This window comes from Pseudorca crassidens, chromosome 7 (genome assembly GCF_039906515.1).
Source record: "Pseudorca crassidens isolate mPseCra1 chromosome 7, mPseCra1.hap1, whole genome shotgun sequence".
NCBI lineage: Eukaryota > Metazoa > Chordata > Mammalia > Artiodactyla > Delphinidae > Pseudorca > Pseudorca crassidens.
This window is the reverse complement of record NC_090302.1, coordinates 71,573,844-71,596,944: the sequence shown is the minus strand read 5'-3', so window position 1 is coordinate 71,596,944 and position 23,101 is coordinate 71,573,844.

Sequence of the window (23,101 nt, the reverse complement as noted above, 5' to 3'; positions counted from 1 at the left end):
AGCTGGGCTAAGAAAAGAAGAGAGCTGCCAGGCAGAAGCTGTTACCATGGTCAGCTAGTGAAGAAACCATAGCCACACAGGGAAAAGGATGGGGACCTGACAGGAAGAGGAATTTCCTCTCATTGTTGAATCTCAAAGAGAAGCTTAAGGGAAAGTGAATCTAGGTGATACATATCATGGATGTCAGGCATGGCCAAGAGTAGAGTGGAGAGGGGTACAAAATAGATCTGGGGTATAAGCTTTATATCATTTCATGCCATCTTTTCAACAATAATGTATCTTAGTAATTATCTCCATCACAAATAAAATTTTTATTTATTTTATATTATCAAAATTATGTATTATGTCACCCAATATCTAGATGTTGGGGAAAAATTCACTTAACGGGAAAGTCAAAAGTCCATGCTCTTGCTGAGATTATCTTTTAGAAAATAAGAAGACAGAAAATAAGACAAATGATGGAAAAAAGTCATTTCAGATAGTGGTAAGTGCTGTAAAGACAATGCAATATGGTTTTCCAATGATAGTTACTGGGAGAGGAGTAACTGGGAAAGAGATGACTTTAGACTGGGTGAGAGGAAAGGACTCTCTGATGAGGTACTATTTAAGCAGAGATCTGTAGGATATGAAGAGTCTATGGAGAGGACAGCCTTTTAAAATCTGATAGAAAAGTGCTCCAAGAAAAGGGAACAGAAAGCACAAATGCATAAGACAGGAACGAGCTTGGTGGGTTATGTGAAGAACAGCCTAACAATGGCAGAGAGCCACGTGTTTGGTGAATATGGAGGAGAGTAACACAGGAGGTGGTGGGCAAGATAACACAGGTCCTTGGGATGAGTTCGGATTGCATTTACAGGACAACATAATTCCCTTGGAGGATTCTGAGCACGGAAAAGACGCTATCTGATTTACGTTTTTAAAAGATCCCTCAGGTTGCTGCACTGAGAATAGATTATAAAAAAGAAAATGCAAGAGAACAGGCATGGAGACCTACTAGGATCTTTAGCATAGGATATGGTAAGGAGTCGATAGAAATGAGATGTATTTTTTTTTTTTTAGCGTCAACATTCTTATGCAAATAGTGAAGAAAAAGGGGGGTGGGGAGCAAAATAATCACTACGGCTTTGGTTTGAGTAACTGGGTGAATGACAGTGTCACTTACTGAGAGGGGGGAGACTGAGATGGTCGTGGGTGGGAAAATGAAAAGAATTGGTACATTTTATGTTTGAGATGCTTACGAGATATCCATGTGGAGTTTAAAGCCATGGAGCTGGACTGGATTACCTAGAGAGAGTGTGTAGACGGAAATGAGAAAGTTGAGCACACAACTGACTCAAAATTAAAGTACTTTTAATATATGGCATTCTTTTGGATACCTGAACTCAAATTGATGGCTAAGAAAGATTTTATTTTTCGCTAGAATGTATTCAGCCTATAAATCAGTGTTTTTCAAATTTATTTATGTTTTTTTAGCATCAGAAGTACTTTGCAAGCCAAATCTTGTGAAGGAAAACACTACATAAACATATTGAAATGTTGATTATATAAAGCTGGGTATGTATGGGGGGTTATTATAATGTTCTCACTACTCTTGAATGTGTTTAAAACTCTCCATTAAAAAAAAAAAAGCATGAAAGAAACTGAGTGGAACTGTCCTATTTAAAGCAAGGGATGAGAATCTCAGGCCCGTTTCCTCATCTCCTTAGATGCTTTTCTATGGAATCCTTATAATTCCTCAGATAAACTTTAAAGTTCCTGCAATTGATGAACACTTTTGAAATCTCTATGATAAGTTAATTAATTATGAGTTGGAAATACTGCATAGTCAATTACTATGGAAAACACTTTACAATTGTTATCTTACTAATGTTTAAGACCATCTTATATAATGGGTACTATTAGCATCCCCCTTTTGCAAATGGAGCAACTGTGGCTTAGAGAGGTCACGTAATTGGCTCAAGTTCAAGTAGTTGGTAATTGGAGGAGCTGTGATCCAAGCTCATGCTGCCTGACTTCACATTAATAACTACATTAATTACAGCAGTTAACACTCAAATTAACTTCAACAAAAAAATAACAACCACAAATTCAATCAGTCCTTTATGTAGGATGAGAATTTTCCAGTTAAGAATAGTAAAGATGTTAAATCCTGTCTGTGCATTTCTTCATGAGCTTTCTCTGCATTGTGTTTCTCAGAGCCGCAAGTTTTTACTCATTTCTCTTTCTATTTACCAAATATTAAGCATGGAAAATGAATATCAAATAAAGTAACAGTGACTGGCATTTACTCCTAACTTAGTGACAGCAGAATATGGAAGTTCAAAGAAATGATTAATTAACTCAGTAAAGCACCAACCATGTATGGTAACACCAATTCGAAGGCATTTTTACCAGGTTGCTTTTTCTTGACTAGACTATTATCACTTTATTTTAGCTGAGATTTATGTCCAAATCAGGGAAAACTTTGATCCTGATATTTTTTTGGAGATCAAAGTTTCACAAGTAACACTGAGCTTTACAAGGTCTCAATGCAATGCATACTGCTGTAAGGTATTAAACTAATGCAAAAGAATAATTTGCATTGGTGCTGGGAAATGTACCTTAGATATATGCAGGTACTCCAGTGCTCTACTGTAAACAATAATCAAGTTGAAATATGGAAAGAAAAGTGAATCTTGTATGACAACACACCTCAATCCACTCTTTTTCTTTTTTTCTGAGTATTTTGCTCCTAGATTTTAAAAGACCAGTTTGCCTGTTTGTGTAAGTAAATTTGTTTGTGCATTTTATTGTTTTTTCTTAGTATTTGTTGGGGAAAAGGGAAATGTAAAAGCTATTTTCTTGGTCTTTCTTGTTCTTTTGATTGCTGAATGATGCAGAATATATATTACTATTTTTTTAACACAGGCTCAATTCATGTGTATGACATCCAAGCAGATGCTATAAACATTATGTCACTTCCAACCTCATAGGTTCAGCCAGCAGAATGACATTTAAAATCATGGTGATCAGAGCAGAACTTTGATTCTTCACTTGTGAAAGGAGGTAGAGAAGCCCTTCCCATCTAAAGTAATTATAACTCTATCTGAACACTGATTTTGAAATAAAACTACATATGAAATGATACCTTTCTAATTAAAATGATTCTGTGGCCCTGCCCTTCTCTCTCCCCCTTTCCTCCTCTCTCTGTCTCTCTCCCTCCCTCCATTTTCTTCACTCTGTTCCTTTCTCTTCCTTGTCCTCCTTCTATTTCTCTCACCCTATATTTTTCCATCTTTTCTCTTTTTTCTATCTTTCTTCTCTCCATTGTGGTATAAAGTACTGGAGAAGCTTTGACAATTACAATATTAAGTCTTTCATCAATGTGGTATATGTCTTCATTTATTTAGTTCTTTAATTTTATCAAATGCTTTATAGCTTTCTACATTTATATCTTATACTCTTCTGGTAGATTTATTCTCAGGTATTTGATAAATTTCATGCTATGGTAAAAAGTATCTGTTATAAAATTTTATTTGCTAACTTTTTGTTAGTGGTATATAAAATAAATTGTGTTGAGCAAACTTGTTAAGTTCAATAATTCATTTTAATACTGTGCTTGTGGATTTTTAAAAATTTTCTATACCCACTCATATCTTCTGCAAATAATGAGAGTTTTACTTTTTCCCTCTCTAATCCTTATACCATATGTCAGTTTGCTTGCTTGTTTGTCTTTCTTTACAGCATTACTGGGGCCTCAAGTTGAGTATTGAAAAGGAATGGTGGTCCTGGGCACCTTGCTTTTTTTCCCCTAATTGAAAGAGAAAGTATTAAATATATCCAGTTAAATATATGTTATGGATTTTTGGTGTAGATTTTGTAATATGTGATACAAATTTTTTTGTAGATTTTTAACCCATATCCAGGAAATTCCTTTCTACTCTTTATTTTGTATGCATTCTCATGTTCAGAAAAATATACCGAATTGTATCAGATGTTTTATCAAGCATCAGAACTGGACTCAGCCTGGAAATTTAAAACCTGATAGAAATTCCTACAGTAGCCACCTGTGCCTCAACTCTTTTTGTGTGTAAATATTCTAAATTAAAGAAACAATTTCTCTAATAGTTGTAAGATTATACAGATTTACCCTATCTTCTAATTTCAATTTTGTTTATTTTCACTCTTAGGAATGTTTTTAAAATTTACATTTTAAAATTTATTACCATTAAGTTATGTATAATGTCATATTATGCTAGTTTTAGTAACTATAGTATTTTTAGTAATGTCCTTTAAAAATTCTCAATATCAGTCATTTGTATGTACCATCTCTTTATTTTTCAATGATCAGTATTCTTGGGAGCATATCCATTTTATTACTCTTTACAAATATCCAACATTTGTATTTGTTGATTTTTTCATTATATACTTTTTTAAATCAGTATTTTCACTCTATTTCCTTCTTTCTTTTTTTTTTTTGCGGTACGCAGGCCTCTCGCTGTTGTGGCCTCTCCCGTTGCTGAGCACAGGCTCCGGACGCACAGGCTCAGCGGCCATGGCTCATGGGCCCAGCCGCTCCGCGGCATGTGGGATCTTCCCGGACCGGGGCACGAACCCGTGTCACCTTCATCGGCAGGCAGATTCTCAACCACTGCACCACCAGGGAAGCCCTATATAAGTTGTTTTGACGTTTAAAATATTTTATACTTTAGCTGTTATTGTTATCTCAACATTCTGAAGTATTTAAGAAATTGTAGTCATTGAATTAAAAGTTGGAGTTTTGTTATCAGAAATTTCCTCAAACATTTGTGATTTGAACATACCCTCCGGAGGCTAATAAATTAATGGACTTTTATATTATTATTTTTAGTATATTCTTGATTCTTACTTAAAAGTGTCTTCTCCCACCTTGATACTTCCCAAAGAATGCTACCATGTTGCTATTTTTTATTGCTTGGGGTTATTTTTGAAGACTTGGGTATATATTTCTTGGTTGGATCATGGCATACTCAGCTGTGAATGTAATGAGATCAATCCTAGGCATCCTCATATCAGGGTCCTCTTTTACAGTACCAGGTGTATTGGGATATCTACTCTACATCCAGACCATACTTCTGGTAACACACTGGCTTTTGATAAACGGATGTTGATAATAGTGAGTGTTGACCTGGGCCAACAATATTATTTTCAGCTAATTTTTTTCAGCTATTTGAACAAGATAAGGAGTGTGTCGCCACACATCAACAATAGCCAGAAGGAGAAAGATATGTTCTGTTACTCACTAGAGTCACTTCAATGAGATGTCAATCAAAGTATGTTAGTCTAGTTGTCAGTACCCACACTAATACTGAAAGAAGCATTAAGCTTTACAAGACAATAAAGACAAGCTGGAGAGGTACCAGAAAGTCATTGGTTTTAATCTTAGTTAGATTAAATATTCATTTTGACAAACTAAAAAAAAATACATCTTAAAAAGAATAACAGAAAAGCTGTTGATTTTCAGGTCATTTCTCTAAAGGATCAAGGGAGGAGGGACTGGCAACTATTCTCCTTAAATGCTACCTTAGTGTTGGTAGTTTGCAAATATGGAGTATTTATTGTTTGATTTTTGTGCCTTCCTTACAACCTAAGTTTGGCAGAAACCCTACAGCATATTCTCAGGGAAAAAGAAAAAAAATTTAGACATTTCAACCATCTGCCAGATATACCTATCAAATTATTCATTTCTCAGGCTGCTTAAGGTTATTTAAATTCATAGCTTTTCAAACTACTGACAAGGTTTGCACACTGTGAAGAAAATGAATATTGTTAAGGGTTAAATGGACAGCTTCACACTTTAAATGCATTATATATTCACCCCAGGCACTCTCCTACTGATTTTTCTCTTTATTGTTTTATTTTACGATCAGAAACTCTTCCTAATTGTGGACCATGCTGACAATCTGCATGACAATGGAAAGATTCAAACAAAAGTGACCCAGGTATAGGACAACAGTTGCATTATACCTAAGGAAACAAGATTTCACATAAATTTTAGATATACAAACAGGGCTTTGAGAAAGAAAGGTACACAAAGTTGAATCCACATTCTGCCTTGCTGGGCATATATACCCTACTCTATGCAATTTGCATGACTTGACATGTAGACAGGCAAGATCACCTTTAGAAGTGGTCGTCATTAAAATGCAGACTGTCTATCAAGAGAAATGGTCTCCCAGAAATCAATACCTTAAAAACCCTTGTGGCTAACTGTTCTGCCAGGCACTTTCAAATTTTTATAACACTGAAAATAGTGTAGAGTAAGTAGAGGTTTCATTTCTTTGATTTCTTTTTATCACATTCTGTCAGTCCTCGATCAAATTTCATAACTCAAAGACATACATTTACCACCAGGGGTAGTTCAAAGGGATGTTGACCTTTGATTTACAAAACCCCTTAGATTTACTCTGTGCTTTTCCTGAGAGGTTCTCCCTTTCCACATACCACCAGAATTTCTTATACAAATAAGAAAAAGCCTGCTGAGTTCAGGACATGGCTAATGGCTGAGCTGGACCTTAGTCCCCCTGGTGGCCAAGGGGTCATACTTCATGATCCTGCTTTTTGTTGACTGGTTTGCAAAACTGGTTTGGGGAGAGATTGCAAAGTATTGTAGTAAACTCTGATGCAAAGGGGCAATCATGCTGTGAGTGTCTGACAAGTATTGCATGTTTGTAAATAATTACACTTGGACCACAAGATTTGGATTATGATGCCCTTATCATAAAACCTTGCTCTTTCCTGTTAGACACACTTGGCAAAAGACATTCTAATCCTCCTTCAGAACTAAATAAATCAGCTTAGGCCAGTTACTTAACTTTTCTGAGCCTTGATTTTTCTTACCTGTAAAATAGGGCTAATAATTCGCTCCAGGTCATAGAATTCCTGGGTACAATAAATGAGAGAATATATTACAAGGACTTGGATCCATGATTTTGTAGACTGTTGAAAATGAGAGCTGTGATATGATCGTTGATATGATGATATCATTTTTCAAAATAATTGCTATAATGATTACTGATAGTTGTAAGGATAGTTCTCATCAGTTTCATGTAAAATAGAGTTACATTCTTAATTTATGAATTATGAATATTGTTCATTTATTAGAAGTCCTCAAGTTCACATATACAGAAAGTGGGAATTGTTTTTATTTTTCCTTTTGTCCATAGAAAGAAGATTACAATTATGAAGAGCCAAGTCTAGGCAAGCTCACACAAGTCTGAAACTAAAACAATGTCCCTTTGCACTGAAAACAATATAAAACTGTGTGGTTATGATAGCACTCATTAAACCAAAATACTCAAATTTTATATAAAATATGCAGTGTTATATTAGATATTGTTGTTTCAGTAAAATTTGCATTACTTAGAGGATAATAAATAAACAAAAATGAGATTTCTACAAAGATTGGGGACATTTGGTTGCTTGCATAGACCTTGAAGTTCAGAGGCAGTAGAGCATACATGGGTTCTGGTGTCAGATGTTCAGAGTTTGGATTCTGGCTCCATCACCTGAAGGCGATTGTGACCAGGAAAAGATTCCTAAATATCTGTTTCCACATCTGCAATAGGGGGATAACAATAGCTTCCATCTTATAAGGCTTTTTAGAGAACTACATAAATTCATACGTATAAGTGTATGAAAGATAACTGACAGCCAATAATAATAATACTAGCTAACACTGTATGTTCTTCCTCCACATGCATTGTCCGATGGATGTTTGATGACATTTTTAAAACTAAAGAATATATCAGTTGAATATTCTTAAAATGCTTAGGCCTGGGATTATGGTTACTGATTGATCATCTTCAAGATAATGAGGAAAGAACAAATAGATGTTCTCTTCCACCCTTGAGCCTTAACAATAATCTTGATATAAGGCAATAAGGCTTCTGTTAGATACAAACAGGATTTCCTAAACCTGGAATACCTCATACACTGAAATGGATTATTGAAGGAAGTAGTAAAATGTATTTCTTTGAAGAACTTAAAAAATGAGTTTGTTAAAGGTGAGAAGGATGCTTTAGAAGTTGATTATACCTGCAGGCAAGCAGATGAAAGATTAGACTATTTTACTTTGCTTTTTACAAGTCATCTTCAGCAACATGGAGCAGACTGAGAAGACTTAGACCCTAGACTATTCTCCCCTATATCCTAGGGCAGATACTGTGGACACAGACCTATGTGTAGATTCTGAAAACCAGCAGTCAGAGGAGAATGTATGGAGTGGGGAGCTTTCTCCCTGATGTAACTGGCATTACATGATTGCAGGCTGGAATGGAAAGCAGTGTTTCTATAGTACTTATCCATTTTATCCCTCCTTTATCCTCTCCAAAACTATAAATAGCTTATAAAAATACACTCAATTCAGCAAGATAAAAGCAAACTAAAAATAATTATGTGAGCCTTTCTGGACTTTGGGGAGGTGAACTTGGTAGAGAGTGTCAGGGATGAGATTACTGCAAACAAATATTGGCTGTGTGGTCCTGCATAATTGATCGAAGTGGATGCTAAATTTTTCTAAAGGCTATCAAAAGGTAGAAAACACAGTTACATAATTCAGGTATCCAAAAAATACAAACAAGCCAATAAACAAAAAATAATGAATTTCAAGTAAAATATAACGATTCCTCTTTCTAGGTTCAAACAGCAGCCTTCTATTGCTCACAGAAATGGATTTCACAGAGTTGGCTGATTTTTATAATGCCCTTCAGTGTTGGCTAATGGTGGACAAAACAAGTGCAACACAAGCTACCAGGCAAGGGTTGGTCTGTCAGTGAGTACCAGGGCTCCAGTATGTGGCTGGGATCCAGAGGTCACACTCTCTTCCCTGGTTAGGGGACTATGATGAGCAAAGCAAAGGTGCAGACCTAATGGCATTAGGGAATTTCTCAGGTGAAAAAATAGGGACTAAGGTAGAGGAAAGAAGACAGAAATCCAGTTATCCAAACTGGGGCACAAAATGAAGATGCTTTCTGAGGAACAATGCCTAATTCCAGTTATAGAGCTGAGAGACAAGGTCAGAGTCAAATCAGAAGTGAGAGATTCAGGATGTGTAGTTTCCAAACAGTTGGTTGGGAAGGATTTATTAAGTCCATTCTGATTCAAGTGAGAGTAGTGCTAGAATAAACTTAGAGGTTGAGGTACAGCAACCCTAGCTGGAAGGCGTGACAGAGTATTATTGTAAGATATTATGAGAGTACTTGTTCTGCCTTTCTTTCAAAACAAACCTAAAATCTCAACAGACTCAAATAGAGAATATTGTAAATGGACATGAACACATTAAAATTTTTCAGAAGGCAATTTGAAGTTATTCCTTTGTCATTAAGCTTGTTTTGACTACTTGTTTTGAGGCTCTAATAACTTTGATACAACTCCAAGATGTGCCACTATTTCAGAAACCCTATAACTTCTTCATTATCTACACTTCTATTATGATTTCAATTTGCCTTCTAAAGCCCTTTAGTCTTTCTTTTTGCTATTTCATTGCTTCCCTTCCCTACTACTTATTCTATAAAGTATTGCTTTTTCACACTTTGACCATATTATTCCTGCTTACAGTATAGGACAATAAAATTTATTATTTAACCCAGGTGAAAATATTACTTCATCTGTTTTCTACCACATTCTATATAGTTATACTCAATATTTTAATTATCCTCTGTTGCTTTAGTGTATTGTGGCAGGCTGTGCAGAAATTAAGTAACACAGCCCAATAGGTACAGCGATAAAGAAAAATAAGTTTATCTAACGTATTGAAAAAATATTTATCTCTTCTGAGGACTGATCTAAAGAAAACAAAAAGGAAAACTCAAATATATATTTTTAAATTGCTGTCATCACACAGGTGGCACTGGTAGCAAGGGAAATCATTTTGTGCTTTAGAAAACAATGGTCTGCTGCTACTTTTTCTTTCTTGGGTAAGAAAATTCCCCTGAAGGTATACATATGAGGGTGAAGTTCAATAACATTTGGAGTTGCCTGACTTGGTGTCAGTTTGAAATTTCAGATTTCTAAATAAAATTGACAAAGTCATTTATAGAAACTTCACATTTTTATCCTTGGGACTAATAGCAGCAGGGAATAGAAGCATCTAACCAGCAAGATAGAAAGAAAGGTCCTATGATGCTTTGTGATTTTTTAAATGAAAATAATAGAAGATGAAAGCAAATCTTTATTTCGTCTTGTTTGTGATGCCTAATAATTATGCTTGAGGGGATAAAAATACTCACTGAAAAAAGAAACATTTAAAAACTTGATAGGGTAAGCTATGCCGATTCAGGCTTGACTACAATTCTTTGTTAATCCTTTTAGAAAAGGACCTTCTGAAAATGGCTTGAGGTTGAGTTATTTTTATTTTCTGGTAATTCGTTTATTCAATATTGAGCAACATTTTACAATTACTATATTCAAGGAAAGCAATGGAAGATACAAGAAAAAGATATGGTGTCTATTTTGTCCGTAAATGAGAAAATATATTCCTACCTTTGTAATCTAAGTACTTAGCATGCTATTTATAAAGTATGCACCCAAATTTTGTTGAATTTTAATGAAGAATCTCAGTCTGGTAAGAGAAAGGAATAGTTGCAATATGCTAAGAAAAGTCTGTAATAGTATGCATGGAACACAATGGATGCACAGAGAAAGAAGTTCACGCTCCTACTCAGAGAAGTCAGCCCAGGTAAGAGGAGAGTTGAGCTGAGTTTTACAGGAGGTGTAGGTGTTTATCCATGAGTTAAGGGAAGGGAAGAACAAGCCATGATACGCAAGATGCTTGTATTGTAAATCCATCTTGTGTTGTTTGTATCACTGACTTTTAAAATTTAGAAGGTATCTTCTAGAATAAAGTGAAAACAAATGATAACTTATCATATTTGGAAAAAGATGAAAGATGTTTAGAAAAAGTAAATGTGGGGCTTCCCTGGTGGCGCAGTGGTTGAGAGTCCACCTGACGATGCAGGGGACGCGGGTTCGTGCCCCGGTCCGGGAAGATCCCACATGCCGCAGAGTGGCTAGGCCCGTGAACCATGGCCGCTGAGCCTGCGCGTCCGGAGCCTGTGCTCCGCAACGGGAGAGGCCACAACAGTGAGAGGCCCGCGTACCACAAAAAAAAAAAAAAAAAGGTAAATGTGCTTAACAAGTAATACAATATTCAAGGCATCAGGAAAACACAAACCAAAACAAATGAGATGGCATTTGCAAGTACTGACAAGACTTTTAAAATCATAAATCCAAGATTGGTTGAAAAAACCAATAAAATGGAAAACATTTCTGGAAGAAATTTTGTCAAGCTAACTCACGACACACCTTAAACATATTTGACCCAGCAATTCTACTTCTAGGGGTTTATATAACCCAGGTATGTACCAATATTTATATAACAATGGCATCATTAAATACTTATTTATAAAAAAAGTAAAAGCACACCAAATATCCAACAATAACAATGGTCAAGAAACTTGAATACGTCATCTAAAGAAATACTACCCAGAACTTGAACAGTATGTCTTTTAAAACATTTGATGTCAGAGAAGGTTGCTGAAAATATAATATTAAGTAAATAAAAAGGATACACAACAGCATATTTGTAATGACATTGATGTATTCAAGCAAATGTATTTATTGCAACATCCACTCTATTCAGCCAACAGCAATGGTCTTGATTTTGGATTCATGAGTAAAGATTCAGTTCCCCCAGCAGCAAGATTATCTTGTGTTAAGAAAGGACATAAAACAGGCAACGCAATAAACCCTGTTTACCTAGAGACCAACGATTCTCCCTTCATTCCACAAATTATTTCCCTCCCTCTATGTACATACCATTTCTCCAATCAAGAGGTGGAGATATATCCTTTCTCCTTGAATTGGGCTGAACCTTTAACTGCTTTCTGGTATTCTGGGATTTTGAGTCTAAGCATCATGAAAGCCTGGCAGTTTATGCTTCTTCCTTACTGTGATGTGACTGCTAAGAAGCTACATGGATAGCTTCATGTCATGAATCAAGGTGCCAAGATCATAGCCCCAGCTGAGTTTCTGGGGAATATTAGCATCAGCCATGTGAATGTCAATACTCCATCCCCAGTTGAGCTGTCCAGGCTGATGCTACAAGGAGCAAAGTTGGGCTTTGCTCCTGCCCTGTCCGGATGACAAATAAATGGTGCTGATTTAAACCACTAAGTTTTGATACACAGCAGTAGAAAAACAAAACGAGACAACTCCATAGTGGAGCTGAGATCTGAATTCCCTTCCACGAGACTTTTGAATGTCCCATCCACTTCAACCACTTTGCATTTGGGATCCGCATGGATACAAAATTCTAGACTCGTTGGGTATCAACCACCTCAGTTCAGGGATGCTAACAGATCTATGGTGACTTCAGCTTTTGTGCCTTATAGTTATGTAGTCTCTTGAGGAATACATGATTAACGTCCATTTACTAGTACAACCACATTTCATAAATATAATTACTCAATAAACAATCTGGGCAACAAGTTTCAGGTGTTTGGAGATCCTGTACGTGCTACTTTGGACAGCTTCTCATTTTTCTGGGATCTTAGTATATTCCAAAAAGTTCCTTGAATTATCATTAAAAGGAGTATTCAATCAAAGGACAAATCCTCAAGTGTCACGAGGTAAAGGAGGTAACTGCTGTTTATCCTTTCTTTCCATCTATCTAACTGTATTTATATTGGGCTCCTTCAGGCTTTCACTGAGTGACCTCTCTGTGACAGAAAGCCAGATTCATTTTTTCAGGAGGCAGTCACTTCTTTTTTGACAACTTGTGTTTCTACACTGATTACCACGCAACAGTAAAACCCTATTGGGTTGGTGCCCGGGCTATTCCTCCTATCTATAAATGGTGAATGGGTGACCAGATTGGTAGGTTAGGGAAACATGTCAGGGATGCTTTACACAGCCTTTCTGCCCCATTTCTCTAAAGAGCCAGGAGGACAGCAGGAAGCATTCTGCTCTGCTCCTCCTTGACGGCATTTGTCAGAATAAGCCATGCTACCTGGGAAGGCCTGTGGTGATACATTACTGCCTGTGACTGTATAGACATGTCTGTTTAATTATGGGGTTTCTTATTAGGAAGTCAAATATTGTCCCATATCTAGTCAACATTCTTCAATATAAAATTTATGGGGGTGACCATATATGTTGTTGTCTGTACTCAGAGACTTGAGAATGAGCGATGGTACCAAATAGAATAAACAAGTGTTATTGTTTAGGCAATACCAACTTTAGCACCAATAAAGCTGATATATATATTCTGCCTGATTTGTTCTTGTGGTTTATCACTTAATTGAGTCAGGCCTTATGATGGGAAGAATAGTGTTATTTTTTTGATCCCTTAAAATCCTAAAATTGATAATTTCTTTAAATTTTCTAGCTTTCAGAGCAATGCCTTCCAAAAGTGAAATACTTAAACTAGTCAGTGTGAAAAAAAATCTGGAAAATTATACTGTCAATATTGCTTTTCTTCAAAGGGTAAGATTTTAGGCTAATTTCAGTATGAATTAACTATATATATTGAAATTATATATATATAAATATGTATATATATGGAGAGAGATATTCCGCGTTTGAATTTTTACAAGTATTTCATTTTTACAAGTATTTCTTTGATAATCAGGAAAAAGAAATTAAAGAAAAAAGTCTCATGATAAGCAATGAGTATGCTTATTATGTAACAAGCCTTACATTATCTCACTTAATCCTATTAAGAACATATGAAGAAGATCTCATTTCCCTGTCTTATTAATAAGGACACTGAAGTTCAAAGATATTGTGCCCAGGTAATGATGAAACCAGAATTTGAATTTAGGCCTATTTGGGCCCACAGTCCACGTGGTTAATTGTGGTGTTATGCTGCCTTACTCTTCAGCTCATGATGGCTGATAATTGAGTTGGGAATTGATAGCTCATTTCTCATTTCACTCTATGTTATATGGTTGGTTCCTGTGTGAAGATAAGTGCACCTGAGCTCAGGTCTCAGATCAGCAGTGAGCATTCATTTCTAATTACCAAGAATATCTAGTATCATATTTTCATAGTCATAGAACAATTCCTTCACATCTAACATACACACTCCAATCTCAGTGGAAATTTTACTATGTCTTGCTTTCTATTTAGTCCTCATAGGACTGATTTACATGTCTTGGATATAGCATTTTACATATTTAGCTGTTTCTCAATTTTGTAATATTCAGCACATTGTCTGTTGGTTTTGTTTTGTTTCATAACTTACTGTAGAATCAACAAATGTGTGGATGCACATGAGCACAAGATTGATTAAGCACAACGTACTACATTCAATCATGTGTGCTGACAATCGGAATTAAATTTCACACCAAATCTTGTTTTCCATGTAATAGCTCACTTATCTTTTTAAGGGAAAATTTACTTATGCTGAAAGATCAGCTGTGAATTAATTAGATTTAGAGAGGCCAGAATGAAGGCCTGTGGAAGTAACTGTGTGATCTTTTACCTATACTACAGATGTTATTCATTCAACTCTAAAAATATTCTTCTTAAAAATAGATGAGTTTTATTGAAAAGAAAATGAACCTACACTTGGAAAATATGTATTGATTTTTAAATATTAGTGTTTTAATTGGCATTGCAATACTCTTTGCTTTGGACTCAGAATAGGAAACTGATCTTACTCTGAAGTAAGTTGCTGTGTAGTGATCAGCTCTGAAAGAAAGTGGTGAAAATCAAGAAAAGCTGCTAGGAGGAATGAGGTTGAATGAACGCAATATCAATAACATGAATGCTGCCCATTGGAAGGAGGGCATTTGGGGTGCCTTTCTAGCTTACCTACTGAAATTCTTACTTAGTCATTCTACACCTTGATTTTATCCATTATGAAGTAAAGATGATAATAAGGAATGCATTCCGTAGGAAAACTTTAAAGAAAACAGAATTGTTTTGAAATTTCTTATGATCAAATATAGCACAAATTTTCATAAATATATTGATATTAATTCTTGAAACAGAAATATAATGATAATAGCCATCCAAAGATTGTCCCTTTAACTAATTTGTCTACTAAGTTTAAGTATGGCCAGTTGTTATATATTTTAAAAGTTCACGTAAATTTCCACTAAAGATTATGACTTGCATACTTTGAAATATTATTTTTCTTTAAGTGACAACTTATTTCTCTAGTAAACAGATATTTAATGCACAGAGTACAGATAAAGAGAGTTACTTCTTACCCATAGGAGTTCATTATCTTGTTGGGGGGTATAAGCATCACCCTGTCAGGAAAAAAATGGATTCTTTATGAATGAAAATTGCTTAGGTTCTCTAGGTTGAAGCAAAATGAAATGCTTTTCTTCTAGAATGATTAGGCAACTTGTGAAAATCTGATAAAAGGTTTTTCTCTTGTGCAATTCCTATTTTTAAAAAACTCTATGTTGCCTATGTTTAATACAAAACATCATATATTAAAGTAGTAAAAGTTCATCTAGTGCCAAACACTTAGAGGTTTACAAATATTTTGGCACAAAGAGCTAGGGAGTAGAGGGTTCACAGCAAGGGGTCAATGCTTTTTCCCCCTTGACTCAAAATGATTTGGTGTTTATTGTTTAATGTAGAATGTTTTTAAAAATATAATGAAAAAATGAAAGCATTCTCTTTTCCAGAGCATTTTACTTTAGTCTTAGATCTCAACTTTAAAAAAAAACCTTGACATAAAAATTGTATTAATAATTCATGGACTACATTAATGGCTGAGTTAAAACTTTAACAAGTTGGTATTACAAAACTGTCAAAAACGTAACAGCCCTGCCTTCTTTAATTTCAACTGCTTCTGATGAAGCGTAGGGAAATGCCTTATTGGTGTGCAGTGTTACCAATTATCTGACAGAGCCAGAGTGTATTTCCAGCTAATCAGAAATAAGAGTGCAGAATTAAATCTCCCGTGTGAAACTCATCATTTACATATTTATGATTCAGAAATGATAATAAGGCTAATGAGAAACTCACATACTGCCTTTAAAAGTCAAGTCAATCTACAGTTAATTTTCAACAGATAAAGCTCCTCATACATGGTTGCAGAAAGATGATGTCTGTTGATAACAATTTATTTTAATTAAACATTACAAGTTGTATAGACATATCCATACATCATATAAGGGGGTTTGTTTTTTTAACTGCCACCTTTGGGCTAAGACTGAGATACAAGGTTAGTGAAAATGGGTGTAACACAAGGAGTGTATACAAATAAAATGCTTTAGGGAAAATGGTGACAAAATATGCCTGCATGCACACACCTAACCCCAGCACTGCTTTATATGTGTCTGCGAGGATCAGAGAGGAGGTGACCAGTTGTAGTTTGTGAGGGCTCTTTAAAGCTGTTGAAAGCTTGGAGCTGCGTGTTGCATACACATTTCTGAGTTGAGGCAATACGTCGTATGCTATGATTATGCTCATTAAGTGACACTATCTTCAGAGCCAAGGCATTTGAATATGCTCACTGCTGCAACATCATTAACAAAAGAGATGACACGCTCCCACCCTTACATCCACTCTCACTAAGAAATTCCTTACACAAGTCATTAATTTGTTGATGCTGGCAGATGACCCTTTCTGTGTATAATATGGGTTTTAGTTCTCTGTGGGTGTTCTTATTTGTGCAAGTATTTGGGGGCACTTTAGCAGACCTTATTTTCAAAGCATACTTTTTTCCTTTGAGGTGGCTTTAAAATAAACTTGAATTGAAAAGTTTTAGTACCATAAAGTGTGCTTATTTCTATTTTACTCTCCTTTTAAGCTCATATCCTAAGAATTTTTGCATTGAATAACATTGCCCTGTGAGAAAGAATAGAGACTTAGTGTAACACTTAGTGTGTTAGAGTGCTGTGTAACACCTACTGTTTTCAACATCATTATGATGATAATAAAATAACAATAAAGAATAACAATAACTTATATAGTCATGGGAACAAGAGAGGACAAATATAGCTCTAGAAAAGGAAAACATCGTCATATCCACATTGCTGTATTCGTTTTCTATTGCTGCATAAGAAATTACAACAAATAGTGGCTTAAACAATACACATGTATTATTTCAGTTTCTTTGTGTCAGAAGTCTGAGCACAGGCTAACTTGGTTCCTTGCTCAGGGTCTAATAGGCTGCAATCAAGGTGTCTATTGGACACCTCTGAGGCTCATTGTCTCTTCCAAGATAAAATAGTTATTGGCAGAATTCAGTTCCTTTTAGTTGTAGGACTAAGGCTGTAATCTCCTAGAGGTTATCTACAGTTCCCTTCTATGTGGTCCTGCTCCATAGACAGTTCACATCATATCAGCTTGCTTATTTAAAGTCAACAGAGGAGTCTACTGCTCCAGTCCACTAAGACAGTGTCTTATGTAATGCAACATCATCATAGGAGTGACATCCCATCATCTTTGCCATATTCTATTGGTTAGAAGCAAGTCATAAGTCTTGCTCTCACTCAAGCGGACAAGTTTGTGAATCATTGTGGGTGACCTTACAGTGTGTCCAGTTGTCCATCACAGTCACTGAAAGGCAGCACAGAACACTGTGTTAAGAATACAGACCCTAGCTTACACATGCTCAAATATCAGCTCTATCATTTACTAGCTACATGACATTTGCAAGGTGCTTAACCATTGTGTGCCTCATTTTTTTCATGCTTAAAAGAAGGCTAATGATGAGATCTGTACCTAATCTTGTTGTGAGGATTAAGTGCATTAATTCATTTTAGACACTTAGAACACTGCCTGGTACATAGTAAGTTCTCGATAAATATTACTGTTGCTGACTATTATAGTGGAGTAAACAATTCTCATTTCCATATTCTTTAGGGAAGACGTAACACTACATACATATATATATATGTATATGGAAACTTTCCAGTGAAATGACAAAAGTCATACTTTACCACTACATTATTTCCTTTGTGCCTACCATGATATCTATGATTTTAATCATTGAGTTTATTATTTGTGCTATGCCCTTGTATCTTGACTTTTGGAGGTTACCCCATGAATAAAGTTTATGCCCTGAAACCTCATTTGCTCCAAACATAGCAATGCTAGATAAAATTAAAAACAAACAAACAAAAAACCAACAACAAATAACAAAAACAAAATTGATCCAAGTGGAGTAAAAAAAAAAAAAAATTCATGCCTAAGATAAAAGACCTGGAAAATGTTAAGCAGCTGTCAAGGAAGAAATGACTCTATAATTAGAAGCAGGAAGAGATACCTAGAGTATGGCTATATGGACCAAAGGTGACTGAAAACATTCTACGTAAAACAGGGCTGAAGCTAGGCTAGGGTCTTGAAACTAGGGACTGAGTTTGGACTTCTCCTGCCAACCTCAACTATGATGGCAGGTGAGGAAAAACAAATCTATTTTTTATATGAGAAATGAACTAAAACATACACAGACACACACACACAAGCTAGACAGGCAAAAGGAAATATGGAGAGACCCTTTCCATCAGAATCTAAAAAAAACTGGCTTGATGTCTCTGCGCTTGAATCTGCAACCTTCCCAATAACCCACAAGGCAGTAGAAAACCTCAACTGGAATTTTAAGGTCTGGTTACGGAAAGGGGGACTGGAAGAACCGTGGAAACAAATGCAGAATCACCTGGCCATTTGGAATAAGCACAGAGGGAAAGAGAGAGAAAAAATTATAAATAAAAACAAAGGCAAATAGCCTCCACCTAAAATGAATTTACAAATAAAAATGTTAAAATACACTTAGAAATATAATACCAAAAAAGATAAGTAGAACATGAATTTACTGCAGCGAAAATTAATTTCACACAAACTTTTTTTTTTTTTTTTCTGTGGTACATGGGCCTCTCACTGTTGTGGCCTCTCCCGTTGTGGAGCACAGGCTCTGGACACGCAGGCTCGGTGGCCATGGCTCACGGGTCCAGCCGCTCCGCGGCATGTGGGATCTTCCCAGACCGGGGCACGAACCTGTGTCCCCTGCATCGGCAGGCGGACTCTCAACCACTGCGCCACCAGGGAAGCCCCCACACACAAGCATTTTTAAAAAGTATAAAAAAAGCATTTTATTGTGGCCAGTGAAATAAAAGTAAGACATGACTTCCATAAAAAATACAAAAATTTGAAAAAAAATACAGATAGAAATTAGACTAGAAAAGGTTAATAGAATATGAATTAATTTAAAATATTTGAAAACAAAATTATTTAATTAAATAAAAAATAAAAAGGATAAAATTTAGAGTTAACACAGTAACAAGAAATGAGTGAACTGGAAGGTATACTAAGGCTTTTTAAAGAAAAAATATAAAGAGATTTTAATAAAAGCAAAGAAAGATTTTTTTTAAATACAAAAGAACATTTAAGAGACATGAAGGATAGACTGAGAAACACCAAAATTTGTCTAACAGGAGATTTGGAAATAATGAATGGCAGAAATAATGACAGCATATATTTGAAGAAATAATTATTGAGAGTTTTCTAGACTTAAAGGGAGACATGAATTTCCAGTTTAAAAGTTCATTTCAATTGGAGCTCTATTTACAATAGCCAGGACATGGAAGCAACCTAAGTGTCCATCAACAGATGAATGGATAAAGAAGATGTGGCACATATATACAATGGAATATTACTGAGCCACAAAAAGGAATGAAACTGAGTTATTTGTAGTGAGGTGGATGGACCTAGAGTCTGTCATACAGAGTGAAGTAAGTCAGAAAGAGAAAAACAAATACTGTAGGCTAACACATATATATGGAATCTAAAAAAAAAAAAAATGGTCATGAAGAACCTAGGGGCAAGATGAGAATAAAGACACCTGCTAGAGAATGGACTTGAGGATATGGGGAGGGGGAAGGGTAAGCTGTGACAAAGTGAGAGAGTGGCATGGACATATATACACTACCAAACGTAAAATAGATAGCTAGTAGGAAGCAGCCGCATAGCACAGGGAGATCAGCTTGGTGCTTTGTGACCACCTAGAGGGGTGGGATAGGGAGGGTAGGAGGGAGGGAGACAGAAGAGGGAAGAGATATGGGGACATATGTTTATGTGTAACTGACTCACTTTGTTATAAAGCAGAAACTAACACACCATTGTAAAGCAATTATACTCCAATAAAGATGTTTAAAAGAAAAAAAGTTCATTTCAAGTACCAAGCTGCATTTTTTAAGGTAAAAGTAAGTCCATACCAAGGAACACTATAGTAAAATTATATAAAGTCGAAAACAAAAGAAACAATCTTGAAGCTGAATGGAAAGGAAAAAAACAAGAGATAACTGAACAAATGGGTATCATTAGCAACAGTAATTTCTAGAAGAAAATGATGTATTTGCTTTAAATAATCAGTTAACTATTTCTTTGGATTTAGTCTGTGTTCTAATTAATCTGTATATCTTTTGATATGGCTACTATTATTATTCCCATTTTACAAATGAGGGAATTGAGGCCCTGAGAAGTTAAGAGACTTTCCTAAACTTATATAGCAGTTAAAAGGTAAAAGATATTTATCTTATGTTTTTATAACCAGCTTAATTAGTATTTGACAGTAAGGACTAAATCAATATTTTCCAAGATCATATAACAGAAAGAATTTAGCACCCTACGTCACTCAAATAACTCTTGGAAATTGCACTTAATTAAGAAGATGAGTGAACCCAGAGAGAATGCACAGGATGTAAGTAAGAACAGAAGCATAGAGCTTGACAAATGATGTCAGTAAATTTGCTTAACTGTAAATTTGATTTACAGTCAAATTTTACTGACTGTAAAGATAATAACTATTTTCTGAATTTAAAAAGGTAAAATAAAAACTCGGAAATATTAAGATGTGTTAATTGGGATGATAGTTATAAAGGAGAGTTAAAGCATAGCAAGTTTTACTGCCATTTTGGGAGGAAGACAAAAATACTGAATAACAGTTGACTTTATTAGATAAATATGTCAAGAATATATATTAAAATTATATTCTAAAAAATATATATATTATAACTTACATATATTATATATTATAAATTCCTGGTAGTATATGGATAAAAGAAGATTATGGGTTGTAGAAAACAGTACTAATAGTGGCAGAGAAGGAAAAAAAAGAAGGGTAAACCCAAAATGCACAATAAAATGGTGGGAAAAGTTAAACAATACCATCACAATAAATGTAAATGGATTATATACACCTACTAAAGTACAAAAAGACTTTTTAATAGGAAAAAACTTATCTAGCTATACCTGCTTTAAAAAAATCACAACACAAATAAAACCACATTGAAATGTTCCTAACAAAAAAATGGCAAAGGATATACTGAACAAAAACTGTTCAGAAGAATGCTATTTGCCAATAAAATAATAGGCAAAATTAAAATTAAGGCAAAACATTAACATAGATTAAAAAGTATATGGCGTAATAATGAAAATAAAATTTATATAGAAGGCATAAAAATTATAAAATTTTACATACATAACATAATTAAGAAATCAATAAAGTGAAAAATTTATCAGACACCGATAAACCAAGCAGTTAAAGAAAGAAATCGTTAAGCTCAACATATTTTTATACAAAACTGACTATAATTTTAAAGAAATGATTATTCACAAAACACATTTTTAACTGTAAGGCAATTAAAATAGAAAGCAACACTTAAAAGATGGATTTAAAAAATAATTTATGCTTCAAAATTTTAAAAGCTTTCAGAAATAACTTAGTTTCTTTGAAACTTCACTTCCTTGAATGCTTTTTATAAATCTACATGTAGTATTTTATATTCCTTTTCTTTTTTCAGTTTCATCTTGTTAAACACTTGGCCCTTTTGTTTCAACCTGACAAAATCATCTTAGATATTAACTCACTCTATAACCAGTGTAAATTTTATTCCTCCATGATTGGTGTCAGTTTCTATATTAATAAAAATCTCTTCCATACACTCCTTTGAATCATTTATAAAAATGATAAATCAAAAATGAAAAATGTTAACAGAAAGGACAGAGACTTAAACTAATGTATCTAATTAGTGATGGAATAATGCATTAACCCTTTCAGATTATAAAGATTTGTATATTAATTATCTCTTTTTTATTCTCTGATACTGCATAAGATAGGAGTAATATAGCTTCCCTTTTAAGACTGTGCCCAATTATGGCCCTAAACTTTTTTTACTTATCCATAACATGACCAAGAAAACATTGATTAAAAAGGAAAAAGATTTTGCTAAAGGCTTAAGGGAGCAAAGAAGAAATAGACAATAATACATGCATCTTCTGACATGCAGATATAACTTGTTTTTTGAGGCATACAGATTTTTCTTTGTTGACTTAGGATATAACAACAACAAAAAAAAGAGAGCGAGAGAAAGAAAACTTTCCAGAGTACTGACTTTCCAGTTCCTTATTTCCTTACTTGTAAGATAAATACTAATCATAAATTTCACCTCTAAGGAGTATCCTCAGACATCTAGATCCATTAGTAAAGGTCAAGAAAGAGAGCAATTTTATCCCCCTTACAATTTTGTGACTGATTCTCTAACTTTGTATACCTCATCAAGATAGCTATATTTTAAGAGACCAAAATAACAATAATATTCCAAAAGAGTTCCACTCATATGGTCATGGAGGAAATTATTCCAGAAATACAGTGCATTATTTAGGGGTTAAGGAGCTTAGGTACCAATCCTCACTGGAGTCAAGCACTGTAGTGTGAGTCAGAGCAAGAACAAGATTTTCCCCTCTCTGGGCCTAAGTTTTCTCATCTCCAAATCATGGGGTTGGGCTAATTTAGGTATAAGGCTTCTTCTTATTCTAATCTTTTGCTGGGCTATGATCTTCCCCACTGCATCCCATCTGTTCAAAGCTTGGCTCCCCATCAAACTCAGAAAAACATTCTCTCTATATATCTCAGCTATCTAGAAAAATTTCTTCTTCTTCTTCTTCTTTTTCTTCTTCTTTTTGTAAATACCTCTTGGCAGGAATATCTCCATTTTTTCTGATTTAAGCTCAAGGTCTTCTTCCTTTAGTGGCTTGGGTCTCCCTTTTCATGGGTGTCCCAATTGTGTATCTGGTTTCTCTGCAGCTATGCTTAGTTGGTTGGCTTTTTTACTTT